This window comes from Chenopodium album, chromosome 4 (assembly GCF_948465745.1).
Source record: "Chenopodium album chromosome 4, dcCheAlbu1.1, whole genome shotgun sequence".
In the NCBI taxonomy this organism is placed as follows: Eukaryota; Viridiplantae; Streptophyta; class Magnoliopsida; order Caryophyllales; family Amaranthaceae; genus Chenopodium; species Chenopodium album.
In genome coordinates, this window is record NC_137837.1 from 53,846,146 (window position 1) to 53,853,534 (window position 7,389).

At 39.4% G+C, this 7,389-nt stretch overlaps 1 non-coding gene across 1 annotated transcript; it reads right to left on the reverse strand.

Annotated features, from left to right (window-relative positions):
* Positions 1-5,621: 5,621 nt before the first annotated feature.
* Positions 5,622-5,728, reverse strand: LOC145629802 (small nucleolar RNA R71). Its single transcript, XR_014111942.1, has one exon. It is a non-coding gene; the product is annotated as a small nucleolar RNA R71 (small nucleolar RNA).
* Positions 5,729-7,389: the final 1,661 nt, after the last annotated feature.

Below are 7,389 nucleotides of genomic sequence, written 5' to 3' on the forward strand. Positions count from 1 at the left end.
CTCTTCATGAACTATAAGGTAAGATTTATTTGTCATCCTTATTAGGTCCTGAAGTGTTTCTCGATTCCGAGTCTGACTATCAATAAACAGATGAATTCTAAAATCCATCCGAGCACGGCCATGCATTTTCACAGTCTCGCTCTATGAGAGGCCTTGTAAACAACAAAGACATCTTCCCCATTTTAGTAGGGGGACATTTCCAGTCTTGTAATGTAGCTTCTTATACTAAGAGGACCTAGCCGCCCAAGTGATGCCGTTATAATCACCTATTACGGCAGACGTTTGACATTAATCAAAGCGGACTAGTACTCAAACAAGAGAGCTCACAATACTCATGGTTAAGGAAAAAGGTTCCGATAGCAATAGTGAGAAGTATACTTATGACGATTTTTAATCTCTTAAATGATTCTCATAGGTCGATCCACTACGATTCTAAACCAATACCTGTGTAAATGATTCATGATTATCATGTCCTTGTAGCACAAGAAACGGTGCTATAAATCAAACTAGACACTAATCTCAACTGGTCCACTGTTAAAATGACCTCGATTAGGGATATTTTTCTATTATAATATTCAACGTTCACTTAATAGGTGTTTCCTTACCAAGACTGGTCTTGATACCCTATTTTGAATATTCCACGAATCGAATGGACTCATCATTTAATCCTTTACAACAATGAAATAGTCGGCGGAGTGATTTAAATTGCAAGAAATTTTAAATACTCTAAAACCTGAATGGTTCATCTTATGATAAATGGTTTTTCGGAATGTTTTAAGAGTATCACTCTTTATAAAATATATATAGAAATCACACCCATATCTAACATGCTTTATTTCTTTCATACAATTGTGAATGTTGTCGTTCACTTATTGCATAGGTTTAGTTATAACTACTTTGCTAATCTTAGCATCTTCATTACTGGTCACTTTCATAATAAGATGATAAAATTTGAGAGTGCCATGAATTATATGTGATTTAGGATTAATTGACCACCTGATGGCTCCTACTCATTTTCATGATTGAGATCTTAAACTTGACAACCTACAATCATTAACGTTCAACAACGAACTTTCCATAGAACATCTTATTTATTATTGCCTTTAAGGCAACAATATTCTCAACATATATTTTAGTAGACTTCCTGATGATGCTTTTCTTGGGTTTCACTCCAAATGGATCACAATGATTTGGGATAACCTAATCACTTGTGATCATGGAAATTTCCTTAAATTCCCGCACATTACACATGGATGAACGTCCATGTTACCATTCTCTAGCCACGACTCATTTTTAGATTGTGCTTATAAGCGGCTTCCTTGTTAAGAATCTAATCCTTGTTTAGGTTTGTGCATGCAGCATCAATTCTCAAATTGTATTTGTTTTCACAAGTCAAGAACTCATCCTGTTACTTATCTAAGTACTTTTGATGCTCTTGGCCATAATCTAACGATCCATTACATAGATTCAGATTAATTGGTACTACATACATACTTCACATGCTCTAAGCAGGTAAGTTCTACGATGATTCCATATCATAGAGTACATGATGGATTAAGTTGTAGAGTAATTCTCAATCAAGTTTATATAACCTCTAACATGGAGTCTATTAGAAAGCTAATATATAACCTCTAACCATTATATAACCTCTAACCATTTCAAACATGGAGTCTATTTCTGATAGCGGGTTCAGAATTATTAGAAAGCTAATATATTCAGTAAGGTCAAGTGATCGAAATGCCTGGGTAGAGGCCGCTTTCGATCAGTAATATTAATGTATAATTAATATTACAGCTTAATCTTGACTAAACCCTTCGGGTCACACCCTAGCAAACATACGAACCGACTCGACGAATTAATTCGGAAGAAATTAATTCGTCTCCTGAGTGTTAAATATTTAGACGTCGGAAATTCGAGCTTGGAGCGTCAAAACCGAGCGTCGGAGAATCTTAAATGTCAAGCCAAAATTTAGGATTTGGCGAGACGGGAAGATGCTTCAAGTAACAAGTAAAATCCTAGCCATGCGAAAGGCTAGGAAAGCGCGCCCAATAGGTGTGTGCCACATGGTAGCCAACAAGTGGCAACCACCTAGTGGCAGCCGCCACATGGTAGCGTGCCATGTGGCAGCGCGCCACTATGGCGACACATGTGGCAAGGGCCGTGGACCCGGGGCAATGGGTCATGGACAAGGGCCAAAATAAAATAGCCCAATCAAACCCAACTTCGGGCTCAAGGTTGGGTGACACATGGTTAGTTCACATTGCATGTGAATTGTCTTGGGGACCAAGTAGGAAAGTGGTCCTCACCTAACTATGTGACACTTGTTACTTATTCCTTGGTTTATTTAACTAAGGATTGAATTCGTCAATCTTTCCATGTGGGATCTTTGTGTGAAAAAGTCCCACATTGAAAGATGAGTGGAATTAACAAGCTATCCTTCCTCATAAATAGCCAAAGCATGGCTTGAGAATTCTTTGCTTGAGTGGGAGTTAGAAAGAGCATTGCATTTTGGCAAAAACTCTTAAACTCCATTAACACTTGGGTTTTGGTCGGACCTTGCTAACTCCAAGGTAGCGGACCTAAAAAGTTTGTGTTCGTCCTTTGTGGGTGGATACCGTTGGAGGATCAGTATTTTCGGAGCTAAAGCTTTCAAGTAAGAGCCCATTAGATCGGGCGAAGCATGAGTCAAAGTTAAATTCTGATTTTATCCTTTTATGCTTATTTGTTTTGCTTTATGGTTTTATTAATTGCGAGTGGTTCTTTGGGTCGGGGTTGTTTCCGCGGTAAGTTGGACTTACCAAACCCCAACAGCGGTATCGGAGCCACGCTCGTTTATTTTTAAAATCATAATATTTTTCAAGGTGATTTTTATGGCTTAATTTTTCTGGTTTAAGTTGCTAATTAGATTAGTAGCTCATATTATATTTTTAACCTCGTATTTAAGCTACCTTCAGCCCCGAACCCAGATTTCGTCAAAAAAAATTGTGAATTTTGGGTGGAAAAGGCGTTCTGGAAATGGTTTTACCCTTATGGGCTCGGTTTTTAGCCAAAAAACGACCAGAAATGCTTGATAAGTGGCATTTATGCCACTTTTTTTTTTTTTTTATCCTTTTTCTCTAAGGATTCTCCCCTCATTTGCACTTATTTGGCCCTTTTTCTAAGCATTTTTACTAAGTATTGCTTCCTCTTTTCTTTTCTTCTTATCTTCCCTTTTCTTAGTCTTCTCGAACCCAGATTTCGTCAAGAAAATTGTGAATTTTTGGTGGAAAAGGCATTCTAGAAATGGTTTTACCCTTATGGGCTCGGTTTTTAGCCAAAAAACGACCAGAAATGCTTGATAAGTGGCATTTATGCCACTTTTTTTTTTATCCTTTTTCTCTAAGGATTCTCCCCTCATTTGCACTTATTTGGCCCTTTTTCTAAGCAGTTTTACTTAGTTTTGCTTCCTCTTTTCTTTTCTCCTTTATCTTCCCTTTTCTTAGTCTTCTCGCTTTGTTTTTATTTTGATTTCCATGCTTTTGTTTTGTAGGTATTATGTGCCTAAATAAAGAGAATATCAAGAAGCCAAGGTAACTGTTGTGCGCGGGGTGTTGTGCGGCTGCTGTGCGGGCGTGCAGCCCTGTCAGAACCCGCGCAGCCAGACTGAAGAAACAGAGCCTAACCAGAGAGTTTGCGCGACTTGATGTGCGGGCGCGCAACCTGATGCGCGGGCGCGCAGGCCTACTATGTGGGCGCGCTTATTTTCCCGTACCCTCAAAGTTGCGGCCGCGCACTACGTTGAGAGGGCGCGCACACCTACTGTGCGAGCACGCATGTGTCGTGTGCGGGCGCGCACGGCTTGGTTTCTGATTTATTTGCGCCTTGTTGTCCAAGTCTCTTTCTTTTAGGAGGAGCCACATATATATAGACGGGACTCTTTGTAATAGAGGACACTTAGTACTAATTCCATAGAACATTCGCCTAATCTAGAGAGAGAAAATAGATTGTTATTCAAGCATCCTTTATTGTATTCAAATTTGCTCAAGTTTTAATCTTCCATCAATCAAGCAAGTATCTAAGTTTTCATCTTTCTTTAATCCTTTCTTTAGTAATCTCTTTTAGTATTATTTATTTGTTTTATTGTTACTTATTCTTTTCAATCTTATTAGCTTATTTAGTTGTTATTGATTTCATTGATTTTAATCATGTTTTGTTTTGAGTTTCTTGAGTTTATTTCTAGTTTTGATATTATGTTTAATCTCCCCTCTCTAGGCTAAACTTTTAGCTAGGGGAAGAGGGTGGAAGATATTATTTGATATTGGATAAATGATGATGGTTGGATTGAACTTATGCCATATATTGATGAAAGACATGATTTTTATTAGCTTGGATTTCATTTGATGTTTTCTAGTTGAAATGCATGAAAGTGATTTGAACTAAATTAGGATCATCTCTATTTTAATGATTGCATGAGAATGAGTTATTAAAGTGAAGTTTTTATGGATTGTGCTTCTTTATTCTCTTGATTTGATTGTAACTAATAGGATGCATGAGAATGATCCTTATTAGTGTAGACCTCTTTCATTGATTTGCCTAGACTATTGCATGAGAATGAGTTGTTTAGGTAGAATTTTGTGTTCTTTGGCATATGTTTCATGATAATCACCATTATTCTCCTCTTTCTAATCATATTGGACACCCCCGTATCACTAGTGTCATTTTCTATTGATTTTATTTATCATCTTCTTGCTTATTTGTAGTTTTAGTGTTCTTACTCAACAAAACCAACAAAAACAATCCCCCTTTCACTCTTGCATTAGTGATATTTGATGTTGAATTAGCGTGCTTCCATAGTGGTTCGACCCTTTACTTTCCACTAACTAGTTTAATGTAGGTTTAGGTATTATAAATGCTTAATTTGGTTAGGGTAGTAGCTTAACGACCTATCTATCCGCGATCAAATTTTGGCGCCGTTGCCGGGGAAGCGGCTTGTTTAGCATCTATTATTGCTCTTGTTAGAGTCATTTTGTTTTCTTTTCTTTTTGTTTTTTTTGTTTTATCATCCTTGTCATTGCTAATTGTTTGCTTAGCTTTGGTGAATGCTTTGGAGGTCTCAAGGAGCACCCTCACATCAAATTGACCACGAAATCAACAGAACCTTGAGACAAGTCCGTAGGCTTTATCAAGACGAGGGAAGAGGTTTTGGTGATATAGTTGATAGTGAGAGTGATACTTACTCTTCAAGTTCACCATGCGAATCAATGGCGGGACAAGAGAATGATGTTTTGTTTTGTGAGTTCGGAAATCCGGAGGATTATGAGCTCACGGGAGGGATTTTGCTACCCGTCACGGAAACCAACTTCTCAATCCATCCACAATATACTCGAATGGTCCAATCGGAGCAATTTTCCGGAAGTGCAAGTGAGGAACCTATTGAACATTTGGACCGATTCCTTGAATTGTGCGCGATGATGCAAACCAATGAAGTGAGTCAAGACTACATTTGTATGCACCTTTTCCGGCAATCTCTCACCGGACAAGCAAAGAAATGGCTAAAGCAAGTAAAGCCTAACACTCTCACAACATGGAGGGAGGTTGTAAAGGCGTTCTTAAAGAGCTTTATCTACGAAGAGAAGACCATCGAAATGAGAAGGAAAATTGCATCATTTGAGCAAGAGGCCGATGAAAGTCTTAGTGAAGCATGGGAGAGATTCAAAGAGTTGGTACAAGCATGTCCCCACCATGAGTCCAATCAAGGGTTGCTCATGCGGTTTTTCTGTGACGGATTGGAGCCCATGTCAAGAGCCAATTTGGATGCGGGGGCGGGTGGTCAATTAATCAAGATCCCTCAAACTCAAGTTGAAGCCACAATAGAAGAGGTAGCAAAGAATTACTCTTGGGGGGGGGGGGGCGAAGAAGATAAGCTCCAAAGAGAGGTGGTATTTAGGAATTGGAGAAAGTTGATCAATTACAACATCAAATTGATCAACTAACAAAAGGGATTTCCAAGTTGAACACAAGTGTGAATGCAAGTTCAAGTGGTGGAGCAAGCTCTTCTTAAGTTAACTCTTTCTCTTGTCAAAATTGTGGAGGAACGAACCATGATACATCCTATTGTGGAGGTTTAAGCCCCGAACATGTAGCGGCATACAACACAAGGCAAGAGAGATTTAGAGGAAGCGGCGGTGGAGTATCTTGGAGACAACCACCACCGAGGTTTGTACCTCAACCTCAACAATGGAACCAACAAGCTCAACCTTCCTATAACTCCAACCCTCAATATCAAAATCCACCTCCATCTCAACCCTAAAACCCAAGAGGAAGCTATCCAAGGAACAACCAATACAACAATCAAACCCAAGCACCTCAAAGAAACCATCAAGAACAAGCACCTCAAGCGGAGGTGAGAAAGAAAATGGTGATGAGATAGAAGGAGGATCGGAGAAGAAGAATCTTGACAATGAGAAGACAACTTCAATTCCCAGTGAGGCTAGGAATCTTGATGGACCGGTTCCTTTTCCCGGTCGGCTAGCGGAGAGGAAGTTGAATGAAAAGTTCACAAAATTTCATAGTGTCATGAAGAATTTGCATATCAACCTCCCTTTTCTTGAAGTTGTGACAAAAATGCCATCTTAATCCAAGTTCCTCAAAGATATTCTCACCAACAAGAGGAAGCTCAATGATGAGCTTATCACCCTTCCACATCAAGTGAGTGCTCTTGTCCAACATATGATGCCCAAGAAGGAAAAAGACCCGGGAAGTTTCACTTTGCCGGTGAAAATTGGGAACATGGAAGCTAGGGGCGCCTTAGCCGATCTTGGAGAAAGTGTTAGTTTAATCCCTCTATCCATTGCTCAAAAACTCAATATTGAGATGATCCCTACAAGGAAGACAATTCAATTGGCCGATCGATCGGTGAAATTACCTTGTGGAGAGCTTGAGGATGTTCCAATTCAAGTGGGACACATCTACGTGCCTTGTGACTTTGTAGTGATGGATATGGATGAAGATGTTAACACTCCTTTGATTTTGGGATGTGAAGCTCTTAAAACTTTGGGGGCGGTCATCAATTGCAAGAACAACACCATCACATGTGAAGTGGCCGATGAAAAGATTGTCTTTGAATTTTCTAAGTTGCTCAAGACCCCCATGGTTAAAAAATGCTATAGAGTTGATGTTGTGAATGAAGAGCTAGATCGCTTGGGGAGGGTCGTGATGAGGCGTCAAGATCCAATGATGGAAGCCCTTACATGCAAAGAAGAGTTCCACTCTCAAGAGGCTAAAGAATTTGTCATGGCAATGGAGGAATCCTCAAAGGAGGAAGTTGAACCACAAGTTGAGATCAAGCTTGAGTCCAAGGAGGAGAAATTGGAGAAGAGTTCTAAGCCTACTCCCAAGGTAGAACTCAAG